Source organism: Propithecus coquereli, unplaced genomic scaffold (assembly GCF_000956105.1).
Source record: "Propithecus coquereli isolate 6110/MARCELLA unplaced genomic scaffold, Pcoq_1.0 Scaffold11, whole genome shotgun sequence".
Lineage (NCBI taxonomy): Eukaryota > Metazoa > Chordata > Mammalia > Primates > Indriidae > Propithecus > Propithecus coquereli.
The window spans coordinates 12,761,454-12,778,556 of record NW_012134969.1 but is presented as its reverse complement, the minus strand read 5'-3'; the positions used below and the strand labels follow the sequence as shown (position 1 = coordinate 12,778,556).

At 39.1% G+C, this 17,103-nt stretch overlaps 1 pseudogene; it reads right to left on the bottom strand.

Annotated features, from left to right (window-relative positions):
* Positions 1-1,361: 1,361 nt before the first annotated feature.
* Positions 1,362-17,103, bottom strand: part of LOC105813746 — a 193,966-nt pseudogene continuing 178,224 nt past the window's right edge.

The following is a 17,103-nucleotide window of genomic DNA, read 5'->3' as shown; positions in this document are numbered from 1 at the left end:
TAGAAAAAAACAGAAAAAATTAATGTTGGGAACAATGTGTAGAAATTGGGACTTTTGTGCATTGCTGCTGGGAATGTAAAATGGGTATAGCTGCCATGGAAAAGTTTGGAGATTCCTAAAAAGTTAACACAGAATTATCATATGGTCCAGCAATTCCACTTCTGGGCATATACCCCCAAAGAATTGAAAGCAGGGAGTCAAACAGATACTTGTATAACAATAGAAGCATTAATCACAATAGCCAAAAGGTGGAAACAACCCAGTGTCCAGCAATGGATGAATAAATAAACAAAATGCAGACAATGGAATATTATTCAGCCTTAAGAAGAAACAAAATTAAGACATTCTACAACATGGATGAGCCCTGAATACATTATGCTAAGGGAAATAATTTGGACACAAAAGGACAAATATTATCTCACTTATACAACGTATTTAGAATAGGCAAGTTCACAGAAACAGAAAGTAAGAATAGTGGTTACCAGGGACTGAGAGGAGGCGAGAGTAGGAAGTTATTGTTTAAAGAGTACAGAGCTTCAGGTTAGAAGGATGAAAGAGTTCTGGAAACAGACAATGGTGACAGTTTTGCAAAATTGTGAATGTATTTAATGCCCGCTGAACTGCACACTTAAAAATAGTAAAAATGGTAAATTTTATATTGTGTATATTTCACCATAGTTTTTTTAAAAAGTGGATTTAATTTCACCTCTGACATCTTCTTACTCAGTGACCTTGAACAAACCACAAAATTTATCTGAAACTCAGTTTCATGATTTTTAAATTAATGAGTTGTTTGGATTTATCAGAAATCACAAAATAGCTGTCTGCACAAGAGGTGAGGCCAACAAAGTCTATACTTTTTAAATACTTATAACCTTTAAAGATATTTTACACAAAATTCCAAATTTGCAGCATTTATTTTAAAAAATCAAAATAGGAGTTTCCACTCATGGATATAATGAGTTTTGCTCCTACTCTTACATCAAAAAAAAAAAAAAAACAGGTAAACTCCAAGTTCATAAATGTTCTTGAAACCTTCTAAAAGTTGAGGTGACAGGGTATCAAATGTTTCCAAAATATAGAATGAGACAGGTGTCTGCAGGGAGAGATAGTATATATGCATTGCTTACCTCAGGCAGACCAAACTGGGCGCCGGCAGGAAAAATTCAGCTAGAATAGTTAATGACTCAGTGGAGTATGGGCCAGCAAAAGAGATTAAAGACTTCGGTCTGCAGATTTTGTTTTTGTGTTTGTTTTTTCTTATAAACAATAGAAATTTATTTATTTTTATTTAGTTAGTTTTTTGTGTTTGTTTGTTTGTTGTTTTTTTTTTTTTTTTTGCTCCTGATTTATTGAAAGTCCCCAACAGGCTTCATTTTTTCTTTTCAACATCCTGTTCTGCGGCTTCCTCGGCTCTTTTCGCCCATATGCCGAAGAGCTGGGCGTTGGCACGGGCCATGCGCAGACTAGCAAATGCCTTGAAGTAGTTCTCCTCAGTGATGACTCTGGCCTTCTCCTTCTTGTAGACGTTCCGTACGGGCATGATGGGGCCTGTGAGCTGAGTGGCCAGCTTGAGTTCTTCACCAGAACTGTCTCCCTTCTTGAAGGAAACCCCTTCACGGGTTTCCTGGGGAAGAGGATGAGCTTGGAGCCGTACTCCTTCAGCCGCTGCACGTTGGCCTGCAGGGATTCGGTGGACTTGTTGCACCTCTTTGGATCCACAGAAATCCCAATGGTCCGGGCCACCTTCTTGTGGATGACGGCCACCTGCCCCAGAACCACAAACGAGGATGGAGCCACGAGGAGTCCCGTACCCCTACCTAGCCTCAAGTGAAGACGCTCAGTCGTCAGATAGAAAAGGGTTCAAATGTGCTTTAACAACAGAAATTTATTGCTCACGGTTCTGGAGGCCAGAAAGTCCAAGAGCAAGGCACGGGCAGATTCAGTGTCTGGTTCGTCGATGGCACCTTCCTGCTGCATCCTCACAGGGCGGAAGGGGAAAAAAAAACCTCTAAGGCCTATTTTATAAAAGCACTAATCCCACCATGAGGGCTCTGCTCTCATGACCTAATCACCTCCGAAAGACCCCCATCTCTTAATATTATTGCATTGGGAAATGGGTTTCAACATATGAATTTTGGGATGACACAAACATTCAGATCATAGCACCCATTAAAACAAACTCCTCAAACTTTTCTAACTTTTCACTTGTGGTTTCAAACAACGTTTGAAACATGTACGTGTCAGGTGGAGCCTGAAGTGAATTTGTTATACAGATATGTTTTTAATATAATGTTATTGGTGAAAAGGCCCTGTACATCAAGTGAAGGTAAGAAAAATATCACATTTTTAAAACATCTTGAGGTATAATTACATATCTCAAATGCATAGCCTTCAAATGTGTGTTTTGATGAGTTTTAACAAACACCTACCCTTGGCATTTGTTAAATGCCTCCTTAATCAAGATACGGGATATTTCCATGAACCCAGAACATTCCCTCCTGTCCCTCTCCAAATACTCCTCCTGAACCTTGTGTCCCTGCTCCAGAGTCAACCACTATTACCGAAGGGTTATTTACTGGACCTTCCGTGGGTAGAGAAGGTTTTGGTGAGAGTAGAAATCAAATCTCTGCTTACACATGACTGCAAAATACGGTGATGTATTTGCACGACAGTGAGCATTGCGCTGCTCTGCTGCCTTTCTTACTACGGCGGGAAGAACTGCCGTGGTGCCCTTGAGGGGATTTTCCTCTTCCTTATCTGCCACAGAGACCAAATTGACATGACAGTATCAAAAGCATTTTCCTTTATACTGTCACTGTAACCAAGGAGGAATTTATCAGACTGGGAGGGGAGTGCATTTTTGTAGCATGAAAACAAAATATAAAAAGTTAGAAGTGTTTTTTATTTTTAAAAATTCTAAGATAGATCCAGAAAGTCAGGAGGAGGATATACCTTGCCTAGAGCAATTTATGTCTCATCTTATTCTAATTCGATGGCTGTCAGTACTCTCTGAAATTCTGATTCATCAGAGTTGTCCCCTCTTGCTAGAAATATTGAGGGAAGAGATCGTGCAAGTAAATATAGAGTTGGCACTTTCACTTACGTATCCGTGTTATAAAGTTATTTAATGACAGGAAGGGATGTAATTCAAAGGGAGAAATTGGCAATTAGTTAAGTCTCCCTTTGATTTACACAGGGCCAGCAATGGGTTTGATTGAGCTCCTTGAAATAATTACCATGCACGTGGAAAGGACTCCAAAATCAGCCCCCTGACAATGACACGTGGCTCATAACCTTGCGCGTCCCATTACCATTTTCAATATCAGCTCTGGCACGAGTTTATTCTTGTTCCCTTACATAGTCATAGAAAAGTAAAGACTGAAAACTCTTCACCTCCCCCAAGGCAGAGTAGGAGAAAAAAACTCAGACATCATCAGAACCAACTGTCCAGGCCTGATTATGTCCCCGGGGAAAGCCATCATTTCTAATCAGTTCTGAAAGGAGAGCTATTTCCCTGTCACAGGGAAAACAAAATCATTCCTCTGTGGAGTTCCACTAGATCTGCTTAAGATTTCAGGGGTCCATAAAAGGAAGTGAGTCATGAGGAAAGAGAGACAGAAAGGTGAAACCTTAGCATTAGACCACTCATTTGAAAGGAATGATACTCCTCAGAAAGATGACATTGTGACCTACACTAAAGACAATATTTTAAAAGCAGTAATGGTCAGAAATCCTGGGTTCAAGTGCAGCTCTCTGCTTACTAGCTGTGTGGCCCTGTGTAAGTCACTTGAGCTGTCTGGGCCTCAAATTGTTTCATTTATCAATGAGGTTGATGTTAATACCACTTCTTGGGTATATTGAATGGTTCAAATGAGAATGAATTTAAGATATCTTTGCATTATTATTGTCGTATGGATACACTATTGAACAACACAGATGTGGATTATTACCTTGTGAAGATAAAAATTTAGTAAGGGAAATAGACCAAACAAGTAGGCAAATTGACAGAGTGCTAAGAAGGGGGAGAGGGAGAGAAACCTGCATTCAGTGATCAGGGAAGAAAGTGGCATATGGATTGAAACCTGAAGGATGAGAAAGTGCCAGCCGTGAGTAAAAACTAGGGAAAAAAATTCCAGGCCGAATGTGCAAAAGTCCTGTGGTAGAAAAAATAGTTCAATGAGTCGAAGAAAGTGAAGCAAGACCAGTTACTCTGGAGCATAGTAAATGAGTGGGAGAATAAGCACAAAATGATGATGGAGAAAGATTCTGGAATCATCTCTTCTATTTCTCCCTTAAGTTCTGAGATAGAAAATTTGGTTGTGACAGCTTGGACAGAGGAGGAGAACAATAACATGACAGCTTACAATCAACAATAACAAGGACATGTCCAGAGACTTAAATTCTAGAATTTGGCTTGACCACCCTCAAAAAAGTTCCAAATCTCCATGTACGTTAAGCCCACAACATCCCAACAATCTTCCACTGATGAAATACAGGAAGGTAAGAAATCAAGGATATTTCATGATGACCATTGGAGACCATCACTTGTACCCAGGTCACTTGTCCAGACCTCCCAAACAGACCCATGTCCACTGTGGAAGGGTGGACCGCTGAGATGACTTTGAGAGAGAACTTAAGCAGTAGTGCGTGCACAGCCCAGTCGAGAACAGCAGTGTCAGGCACCACTCTGACTTTTCCATCCTAGCCATCCTCTGCTACCTGTCAACCAGCATGAGCAGCTGATCCATGTACTTGGAAATGTTCTCATTTCATTACCTTTAGGCACCCCCATTAGAAAATTATCAAAAAACACAATGGCTCCCCAGTTTGTACAGGAGACATCTTGGTCTAGGTTGGGGCATTGGCCCAGAATTTCTCTTCTTTACTCTCTACAGACCCACCCTGAGTGGTCCCACCCAAACCTTTGACATGGAACCTGATATATTCTGATAACTCCCAAATCTATTTTCTCTCTCTCGCCTCTCTCCCACATAGCAAAACTCTTTGCTAATAACTTCTTGGATAGCTCTGTTAGTCTATCCCACTGGCCCTTTGAATTTGAGATATCCAAAATAGAACTGACCACCTGTCCTCAAGCCAGCTCTTCCCCATTAAAGGCACCACCACCCACCAAACTATTCAAACAAGAAAGCTGGGACCCACCTTTCACTCCTTCCTACTCCACATTTAACCAATTATCAATTCCCATAGTTTTTACTACCTTAATACTTCCTGAGTCCTTCCTCCTCCCACCCACCCTATCGGGTCAAGCCCTCACCATTTCTTGCCTGGGTCTCCCAGCTTTCCATATGGACCGCCCAAATATGTCCTCCACAGAGATATCGTAATGGTCTCCATCAAAGGCAAACTCAGTCATGCCAATTTTCTGCTTAAAGTATTCAGTGGTATCCCCCACCAGCTAGCTTTCAAAACAGTGGTCATCTGCCCTAGCTTAGGACATCAATCCTCCCTGATCTGCCTCCTGCCTACCTCACTGGCTTTTCTTTCTGCACTTTCTTCCTTGTACCTTTCACTCCAGCCCAACTAAGCCATTTGAACTTCCCCACACACATACCTCACAGTTTATTTTCCCTTCATTTATTTTGCCAGTTCTTCGCTTAATTCCTTTTCATCCTTCAGAACTCAGCTCAAGCCTTTTACCTCTCTCTATGGGGTTTATCTGTGTTTCCTTCTTGCCTCCAAAAGCAGCCTGTGCCAACTTGTACCTAACACTCACCACACCGGGCTACACTTACTGGTTTACTTGTTAGTCTCACTAAATTGACTGTAAATACTTCCGGAGAAAGAGCATCTCTTTTTAATTATTATTATTATTTGTTTCCCCAGTTCCTGACACCACGCACTGTGTAAAATATATGCAGAATACTTAATGGGTAGGATATTAACTTTAAGCCACAATATAAGTGATTCAAACCACAAAATGTATAGGAGAAAAATGAATTTTGTCTTTATCTGAGCATATGCCATATACATATGTATTTAATAGGGAAAGTTTTGTTCATAGCATTCCATCAAGTGAAACTACAGGTAAAGATATATTTAGAATATTTAGAATATGAGTCGTCTTTTCTACCCTTGTCATTGTTTTCCAAAGACTAAAGTATAGCCCCACCCTGACTACAGAGAACAACGATCCTCTTCTGACACTGATAAATGCAGGAAAAATGATTTCTCTTAACCAAAATTTTGAAATCCTAAAAGCTCTACAAATAAAAGTTTTTCAGAAGCTCATTTGGCAGCAAAACCTGACCTGACCTCAATGAAATTGATTACAAAACCCGACATAAGGACTGTATCAAATCTTTATTTATCACATCATCAGGGCTACAATTCAACACTTTTTTCAATAATCTTTCTTCAGTTTCATTCTCAAATCTGGTAAGTAACGAAAAAGAAAAAGAGCTACTTTGTGATTTGTCCTCAAATTTCTGATTCTGTAGTCTCACAAAACTCTAAATCTTCTTCATTTTCTGTTCTTTCATTCAGTACCTACTCCTAGTCAGAATTCTTTTCTGGAGGTGGAGTATAAATTTCTTATTTTTTCAGCTTTATTGAGGTACAATTGACAAATAAAAATATTTGTATATTTAAGGTGTATAGCCTGATCTTTTGATTTATGTGTACATTATAACATAATCACCCAATCAAGCTAACGTATCTATCATTTCACATAGTTACCATTTTGTGTGTGTGTGGTAAGAACACTTAAGATCTACCCTCCTAGCAAATTTCAAGTATACAGTACAGTATTGTTAACCAGTCACCATGCTGCATATTAGATCTCCAGAATTCGTTCATCTTGCATGACTGAAATTTTGTACCCTTTGACCAACATCTTCCCATGTCCTTTTCTCCCAGCACCTGACAATCACCATCCAACTCTCTGCTTCTATGAGAGTGACTATTTTAGACTCTACATATACATGAGATTTCATTTAGTATTTGTCTTTCTATGTCTGGCTTATTTCACTTAACATAATGTCCTCGAGATTCACCCATGTTTTTGCAAGTGGAAGGATTTCCTTCTTTTTTAAGGTTGAATAATATTCCATTGTGTATATATACCATATTTTCTTTATCCATTAATCTGTTGATGGACATTTAGGTTGTTTCCATATCTTGACTATTATAAATAATGCTGCAATGAACATTATAGTACAGATATCTCTTCAACATATTGATTTCATTTCCTTTGGATATATGTCCAAAAGTGGTATTTCTAGAACATACATATGGTAGTTCTATTTTCAACTTTTTGAGGAACCTCTGTACCATTTTCCATAATGGCTGTACCAATTTATCTTTCCACCAACATCTTGTAAGGGTTGGCTTTTCTCCACATTCTTACAACGCTCGTTATCTTTCATCTTTTTGGTAATAGTCATCTCGACAGGTGTGAGCCAATATCTCTCATTATGGTTTTGAGTTGCACAGTCAGAATTCTTTGTGTCTGCCTCCAAGCTAATTTAAGGGAAGGCCTTGCTTTACCCAGCTAAATTCTATTTAATACATTACTGAAATAAACCCCAAAATGAACAAAAATGAAATTACTTCTAGTGTTTTTGTGTATTGAAACCATGTCAGCCACCTTTCACACTCAGTTTTCTCAATCACTCTACTCTTTTGCTTTAAAAGAGCATCTTGAAGTTTTTCACCCTCTCTTAATTAATGTCTTTCTTAAAAGCAACATTTTTCTAGATCTAACCCAAGTTCCTATGCAGGAACTCCAACTTTATATCAGGGAAAATTTCAAATAGCTTTAAAATTAGAATACAAACAAAACCATGAAGTAATAGAGGAGAAATAATTTCCTTACAATGTTAGAATGTATACCTTATGAAATTTAGAAATAATTTTTAAATAATAAATTTGACTGCAGAAAAGTCAAAAGTTTCTGCAAAGCTCAAACCACCAGAAGCAAAGTCAAAAGACAGAAAAATAACTTAGGAAAAATTTACATACAATGAATTCCTACAACCAATTTAAAAAACAATGAATCAATAGAAAAATAAAAAATAAATAAATAGATCACAGGAAAAGCTTTACAAATGGCTCTCAAATATAGTAAATATCTTTGATCCATTTAAAATAAGAGAAGTACAAATTAAACTATACTGCGTTAGTTTTAATTTAACAGGTTGGCCCCAGCTGAAAATTTGGAGATAGATTTTGTTGGCAAAGCAGTGGAGAAAACATAAACTCTTGTATGCTACTGGTGAGGATGTAAATTAGAACAACCTATAAAGAACCAATTTGGCAATACTTTTTGAAATTACAAATGCACATATCATTTGATGCAGCAATTCCACTTTTAGAAATTTATCCTACAAATACATTAGCAAATTGTAAAACTGACATATGTACGTAGTTATTCATTGCAATGTTGTCAGTATGGAGAAAATTAGAAACCACCTAAATTTCCCTCAATATGGAATTGGCTGCGTATTGTCATTTATCCATTCAGTGTAATGCCGTGTAGTTATTTTCAAAAAAAAGAATAGGGAAGCTCTTTGGGTATTGATAGGGAGAGATATTTAAGATATATTTTTAAATGAAAGAAAAAGAAAAGCAGTGGACAGAATGGTATGTGACATATATTTTTTTAAATGTTTCAGATTGATCTCCTGAATGAATTCAGATGTTCTAAAATGTCTCTTCAATAAAATCTAATTGAACATCAATGTCTTCTTGAACTGGACTTCTAGAAAAAAGGAAGAATTAAGGTAATATAATAAAAGCAAAACAAATATTTTCCAGACTACTAAAGAAATTCCCCTTCATACTGAGGGATTTTTTATTTCCTCCTCTACATTCCAGATGGAATTGGCTCCTTACCTTATGTTTCCATTCACTCTCCAGATCTAATGAAGAGTATTTTGACACATTCAGTTTTAGAACAGGCATTCATTCAGTAATATTATTCTGGGCACCAACAATAGACAGATGTCCTAAATTTTATGCTTGTCCTTCATTTGAACAATGGTTCTAATTGTTTGCCAAACGAATCAGTTTAACCCCTGGGATCAGAGTCATTTTGCACTTTTAAGAGCTTCCCTTACCTTTCTGGCAAATCCCTGTATTCTTTTGCTTACCTGACTTTTTTCACCTGTTTTTCAACTGTTGGTTTTCCCAAGGATCCTTCTTCTCACTCTATAAAACCTTAAGTGATCTTGTCTACTTTGACAGTACACTCTACTATATATGAGGAGGACTTTCAGTGGACTTCATCCAAGTACCCTATGACCTCTCAAGCACATGTCCAAAGCTGAACTTTTCATCTTCCCCCAAAATGTCTTTTCCTCCTCCTGACTTGTACAGTCTCCTTTCTTCCTCATTCCCAACATTCATCCAGTTACTAAATCCTATTGTTTCTACCTCTTCAATATATCTGGCCACTGTAGTCCATCCCACCACCTCCACCTACTTCAGACCCACTTCACTCCTCACACCAACAATTGCAATAGTGTACTAACTTGCAAATCCATCCTCAGCACAACTAATATAGAATTTTATCTTTAAAACAAAAACCTGATCATAATACTTCTTGCTTCAATGCTTTAATAGCTCTCTATTACCTATAGTAGGAAGAGGCTCGTCTTCACCTTTCCATCTCTATCCTGCCCCACTTCCCTACACCTTCCATCCACTTCTGAAAGGAGCCATGCTCTTTGTTCACTCCATACCTTCAGCAAACGCATCCCCTTCACCCTGAACAGCCTCCCTGCCTTCCCCCCTGTGGTATATTTCTACTTCTAACTCACTCCATTTAGCGAAAGTCTAGTGATCTTTCGAAATTCAACACAAGAGTCACCTCCCCTGTTGAACATGTCTGGCACTGAGCAGTGTCTTCTTGTTTAACATGAGTCTGTCCCCCCTAAACTGCTGGAGTGGCAGGTCAAAGAAGCAGAGTCAGCTTTCTTATCTCTTCATCCACACACTTAGCATATCTGGTACATTCAATAAATTGTGATTGAGTTACATTTAATAGAATGATAATATCTAATATATGTTTGTTTTTAAAGCTCTCATGGAATAGTGAGTTAAAGAAGAAATGTTCCAAAGATCGTAAGTTGGGTATCTTTAAAAACAAGTCAAAGGAAAGATTTTAAAGAAATATCATGACAAATGTTCAAGAAAGAGTACTAAAAATGATCTGTCTGAAATAAGTGGAGATGAGAAGGGAAGATTAATAGATGCCTCCCAGGAGTTCAAGAAGTGATAGGCTTTCTTCTTTTGCCAAAACACAAGTTGGGTGTCAGAACTATTGCCTTGTCTTTTCACTTCCTCTGGGGTCACTAGGAATTTACAGATGGAGAGTCACTTCTAGAGTGCATCAACACCTTTTAATGAATTAATCAGACTTCTATTATATTCCATTTCCCGTTCCACTCTTGTCACCATTTGCACGTAATGCCAATCCAAGGGCTCAGCTTCTCTGCTACTGGGGAAACAAGTACCTTTGGGTATCAACTTCCAAGTAATCCTTCTCTCCTATTGGACTCTAAAACGACACTGCTAATGTCTAGGTACTCACCTAGAACCTGGCCCTGAAAAGGTTTGCTCCTGACTCATTAAGTCTATTACCACTGGGACCTTGAAATCATCTCTTTCTGGAACACAGAACCCAGGAAAGGAGGACTGGCTAGATTCTTGCATCGTTCCTGTTTTATTCTCTGGTGGCTTCCTCTCTGAAAAGACTTCCTTAAGTGGCTATTCCCCTATTTTCATCAATTTCTCATTGTCTAATCAGTAAACATACTCCTGATATCATTATCTCTACAACCATGGCACCACTTTAAGTCAAACTGATTTCTGTATATGAACTGTCCCAAAGAATTTCCTTTTTTCTTTTCTTCTCTTCTGCCTCTTCCTCCATACTCCCTCCTAATTTCTCTCTCTCTCTTTCTCTTTCTCTCATGCACACACACACACTCACTTACATACACACGTTCATACATAAAAATCTCTATTACTTTTTCCCAACAATTACTAATGTTTGCAAAGCACGCATTTACATTTAAAATGGTGTCAGACTCTCAAAACAGACACATTAGCAGATCCAAGCATACTTTTGAGAGAAAGATTGTTGCCATCAGGAGAAATGCCTAATAGATAAACACTCTGGAAACTAATTGGAAAAAAAAAAGTTTAAGCCAAAATAAGAGAAAATTCTTTATTTTCTTCTTGGCACAACCGTAATGCATCCTGGCCTCCATTCTAAAATGCAATGTGTTTGCAGGAGTGACAGAAGGAAAAGATTTAGATTCACAGTGAAATGACATATCTATAGCTTAATAAAAGCCAGCAGAACAACTGCAGAGAAATAATAGAGATGCCACAGGGGGATGGATATACAAAGTGGTTTCAGAAGTGACTTGACTCTGCTCTTGTAAATATGAGTCTAGTTATGTGTTTGGTCTGTATATGCTAGGTAGGACTCAATATCTACCTCCTTATAATTTTACAAGGTCTTTGTTCTTATCCTAAGAATTGACAGCATAGTATTTCACTATACCATTCCTACCCAATTTATCACAAGATTGTATTTCAAATATGTACACTTATTACTTTTTATTATATTTTCTTCCAATTTCTGGAACTTAAAGTTTTTTTAAAAATTCATTTCTGAACCCAATTCCTATTACAATCTTATCTATATCATCTACACACACACACAATCTACACACATGTAAGTAAACACAAGTTTACTCTCAGTTCTAAACTAATGGGAATCGAGCAATTTATTTGCCCTTTCTCATCTTTTAAATCTCAACTTGAGTGCTAACTCCTCAAAATACTTTTCTAGAAATGATCCTCTAGTTATTCTAAATCACAGTGGCCTATTTATCTCTTCCATGTGGTTATTCAAATGTGTAATTTTAAAAGTATATTTAATTGTTATTCTCTGCCTCCTCCAATAGAATGTAAGCTTCATGAAGGCAGGGGCCATTTCTGCCTTTCTGTGTGTCCATCCCCACCACATAGAATTGTGCCAAACACAATGTACAGTTTAGTGATTAATTAACAATTATGTATTTTTAATTTTCTATAAACACACAAGCACATACAGCATAAAGGGATTTAAGCAAATCTGCTTACACAGTGCTTACTACCAAAAATTCTTAACGTTAATACAAAAACTAAGCCCACTGTAACAAAATAGGAGATTAAAATGAAATAAAGTATAGAACTGGCAGGCAACAGAAACTAATGAGATACTTTATCCTTGGTACACTGAAATGGACAATGGATTAAGAAGTTTTCTATTGCTGTGTAACAAAATTAGCACAAATTTAGCAGCTTAAAACAATACTCATTTATTATCTCACAGTTTCTAGGGGTCAGGAGTATGGGAAAGGCTTAGCTTAGTCCTCTGCCTCATGATCTCATAAAGTTCCAGCCAAAGTGTCAGCTGGGGCTGCAGTCTCATCTGAGGACCAACTGGGGAAGGATCCATTTCCAAGCCTTCACATGGTTTTTGGCAGCATTTAATTCTCTGAGAGCTATTGTACTGAGGACCTCAGTTTCTTACTGACTCTTGGCTGAAAGCCGTTCTCGGTTCCTTGCAATGTGGAAGTTCCCAATATGGCTGCTTCTTTCTTCAAAGTCAGCAGGGGAGAGTCTCCTGGCAAGATGGGTTTACAATCTTACACAACCTAATCATATACATATAACCACATAAATTCCATCACCCTTGTCACAAGGTGAAGGTACCACGAAGGTGGGAGCACCTAGAAACAGGTTTCAAGGAGGCACTCTGAAGTCAGCCCACCACAGATGGAACAGTCACCAGAAGCCTGGCTCACTTAAGAATATTTACAAATAAAATATTTTCTGGTAGTAAGTAATATGGCCAACCTCATTGGCTTCTCCAGAGTTTCTTGAATAAAATTCACACAAGTAGTTTAGGTGGTAATATTCACATAGAAAGATTTTAATGGTGCTTCATAGCAGGAGAGTAAATCAAAGAAATGTGAATGTCTCCAGAGTTTTGTCAAAGACTGGTGAAATAATAAGTTAGATGATGCAAATAGCATAAAAAGCAGCTAAAGAGTCTATATACAAGACACTGAATGAAAGCTGGTCTCCCCATACGTGGGAGATTCTATCACAGTCCTCCCTTCTGTCTCCATCCTTGCCGTGTGGTTCACTGTGAGTGGATCATATTTCCTTGCCCCACTGGCTTTGGGCTTAATCTTGTGAGTTGTTTCAACCAATCTAATGTGGATAGAGATGACAGTGCACCAGCTCTGAGCATAGACTGTTAGAAGTATTACAAGTTTCAATTTGTTCCTCTTGCAGTCCTGCCATCCACCATGAGAATAACTCATCCAAAGAGGATCCCAGAGTGAGAAGACAAGCCAATCCCGGCAAGCCCAGCAGAGCCATGGCCAACCCTTGAAATTATAAGTAATAAATAAATATTTGTTGTCATAGCCACTAAATTTTGGAGTTGTTCATTATGCCATAATGCATCAGCGAAAAACTATGAATAATATAGAACTTTCCAAGTAACTGATCAATAAAATGAGAAGTGACTTAGCATATTCCTTATAATTAAAATGTTTGTTTCAAGATAAAAGCGTTTCTATGTATTTTTATACCCCTGCTCTGATCTCTGACAACATGATTTCCTCTTCCTGGAACGTCCTCTGTTGAGGTTTTAGGAGGGCATTAAAAAACTGCTTCCTTCCCCCACCTGAGGTTGGGATGCAGTGAGAGATATTCAGAGAAGTCAGGCAGATAGAAACTGACAAATCACTTTTATTATCATTAATTTATTATCATTGTGAAGAGCAAGGCTTAATGTAAGAGTCAAAGAGACCTGCTAGTATGAAGCCCAGAATTAAGTTTCCTATGCAAGCCCAGGCAGAGAAATGAACAAATAAATCCTTTGCTTATGAGAGCAAGGACCTCCACCACTAACTTTAGCACATTGCAGAGTAGACCTGAGATGAGCTCCTTCTTCGAAACCCCGCAGTCTCATACATTATTGCTTGTCACATGGTGGGGAAAGAGACCAAGAGTGTTACTTGAAGGAAGTTTCCGGAAGAAAATATGAGGAGGGGAAAAGTCTTTGGTGTTTTGGAAGCATTATTCTCTCATATCCCAGTATTTTCTCAATATCGTAATTGCAGCACTTAGCATTACCTTATATTTAAGGTATTTATGTCTGTACCTGTCCTTGCACTAAAGTGTGACTCCCTAAAGAGCAGAGGCCATAGATTATTCATTTTAAAATTCCTCATGGTATAGAGTACCCACGGAAAACAGGCATTCAGGAAATGTGTGAAAATTGAATAACGATGTTTTTTGCTAAAAGTTGTTCTTTGCCTATCAATGAGAAATAACTAGAGGCAGGTAACTTAAGTGCTAAATGGGAGGAAAATTGGTAGGGCTTCATTTCAGGCAAAACTTAGGACATTCTCAGGTTCTCGTGGTGATGGAAGGCCAAATGCCCATGCCTGGAGACCCCAGACTTTAGGAACTTTCTTTCCCACACGCACTGGATATGTCCCCAGATGAGTTCTAATTTCTGGGAGCACCTATTGATATTTACCTTTGATGGATTAGCTCCATAACACTACAAATATTGCTGATAAAATCACAGTTCATATATCCAGGATGACGTAACAGTTTGTGTACCTAGTTTAATAAAACATATATTAATCTTCTGGAAGATTTGAATGTAACACTCAGAAATACATTCTTAAATAATTCCTAGGTTTTCTGATCCATAGCTTGTCTCTTTTTCATAAATATTTAGCACAAGACTGCTTTCTGAGAGTCAAACTTTAAACAAAACTAACTATACATTCACTCAGAAATGAAAAATTATGCAGTCCCTCAAAATAAAAAGTGCATTTCTGTTCCAAGAAAAAACAACAGCAGTAATGAAAATTCCTAAACTCACTGGAGAGTGTTTCTTTCTGAGAATTGGCTCCAACTTCATAGAAGTCAGAGGTATTGAGGTCAAAGTGAGCGGACTGTGTGATTCAAAGCATGTATCCAAACAGGAAATGTGCTAGAATTGGGAAGTATTCAGCAAGGAGGTTTCTCCAGGCAGGTAGAGTCCCATTCCCTAATAAAGCTAAATAGTGACTTTCAGCAATCCACTTGACAATTCTGATTGAGATGAGATTATAGTCTGCAAAGGGTCAAGAAAATTTATACTATAGCTACCATCACAAAAAATGCCAAAAAGCAAGGACAAAGAATAAGAAGTTTGTAGAAAATAAGAAAATGTAATAATTCTATCTTTTTCCAAGCATGGTAAAAGGTAAAATGTGGCTGAGAATAAAATATTAGCTGTCAGCCCCAGACTCTCAGGCTGAACTGAAAACAACAGCAAATAAGATTGCCCTATCCACATTCAGGACTTCAGAGGCACCCTGCTGTGGTGTTTTGTCTTGTAACTCCAAGTAAAAGCTCAATTTGAGCATATCTGCTGTAGGATGAGAAAAAGGATCTCAGTGACTAACCAGGACATGTCCCACTTCTCCCAACCTCAACACAGCTAGTCATGTTTTACACACAAGGAAGCTGAAGTTTAAAAAGAGATGGGACTTGCCCTCTGGCAGAGTACTTCTGTGTTTGAGCTAAAGTATGCCTCAAGCCTGTAAGCTCAGTTTCTCTGGAGACAGGATAGTATGGTTATTAAATGCTCCAAAGGTGGGCTACTCTCTGTTGCTCTGAAAGATAGTTGCTGCTCTGTCTATGGGGCAGCCTCCCTTTTTCTTTTCTTACTTCAGTAAACTTTCTTTTTGCCTTATTCTATCAGCTCACTCTTAAATCTCTCCTGTGTGAAGCCAAGAACCCACTTGGCCTTCATGTCCACTTTCCTGTATCAAAACCAGGCTCCCCTGAACCCAAGAGGACTTAAAGATATCAGTCCACCTTCTGTAAAGCAAACCAAAAGTCCTCTTTGAGCTGGCTGTCTTTTCACATTCTCATTAATGTCCTTTGGGAGAAACAAGATGGCTGACCAGAGACATCAGCTGCCAGATCGTATCAGAAAGAAAGAAAAGTTTTAGATGAAAAAGGAAAATAAAAAAAAAAAATAATAACCTTACATCGAGTGTAATTCTGAGTGAAAAGTGCCAGCACCTACCAGAGATTCCATGGGAAGAGTTGCAGAGCAGAGCAAGAAGGAGCAAGATATCTGCAGAGACCAACCGGTGAGAGGCTTGGGGCCCAGAGAAAAGAGTAGGTGGGGTGGTTTGTTTCCCTTCCCTCACATCTCTGGCAGTTAGCAGGCTCCAGAGCTGCTAGAGAGCCTTTCTACCCTCACAAGCCCAAAAGCGGCTGCTGTCAGTGAACTGGAAGCTTCTTGAGGACAAGGCACCAGCCTACCAGCCCCATTGGGATCACTTCCGGTCACCACAGACCTGAACTGAGAGGGCAGGCGCCATATTGCTTCTCCACCCACCATGCTCCTTTGTCCTCCCCAGGGAACTTCAGCCCCTCAGCTTTTGTCTGGCTCATTCCCACACAAATATTTCCCAACTCTGGCCCAGACTGCAGGAGCCACAGGGGCTGATGGGTCTCGGGGGATCTGTGTGACCCCAGAGCCAGGACATTCTGGGTGGGCTGCCTCCCAGAGAGAGGCACAGAGACCACCAGAGTGCTAGGTGTCATCTATCCAGACTCTTTTCCTCCCCTCCCCCTCCCCCACCCATGGCTGCCATGGGAGATGACTGAGCCGGGGCTCTCAGGAACGGCTGCTTCCCCTCTGCTGCTGTGCGCACCACACCAAGGCTTCCACAGGGAGTGGGGCTCAAACCTTTCCTCTCAAGCACTGCTGGCCACCTGTCCCTCCTGACCATCTCCGTACCCTCACGTGCCTGAGCACCAGGCTGCCCACCCACCTCTCTGATCCCACTTACTTTTTTTTTTTTTTGTTTTGTTCTTTTTTTTTTTTTTTTTTTTTTTTTTTTTTTTTTTTTGAGACAGAGTCTCACTTTGTTGCCCGAGCTAGAGTAAATGCCGTGGCGTTAGCCTAGCTCACAGCAACCTCAAACTCCTGGGCTCAAGCAATCCTACTGCCTCAGCCTCCCAAGTAGCTGGGACTACAGGCAT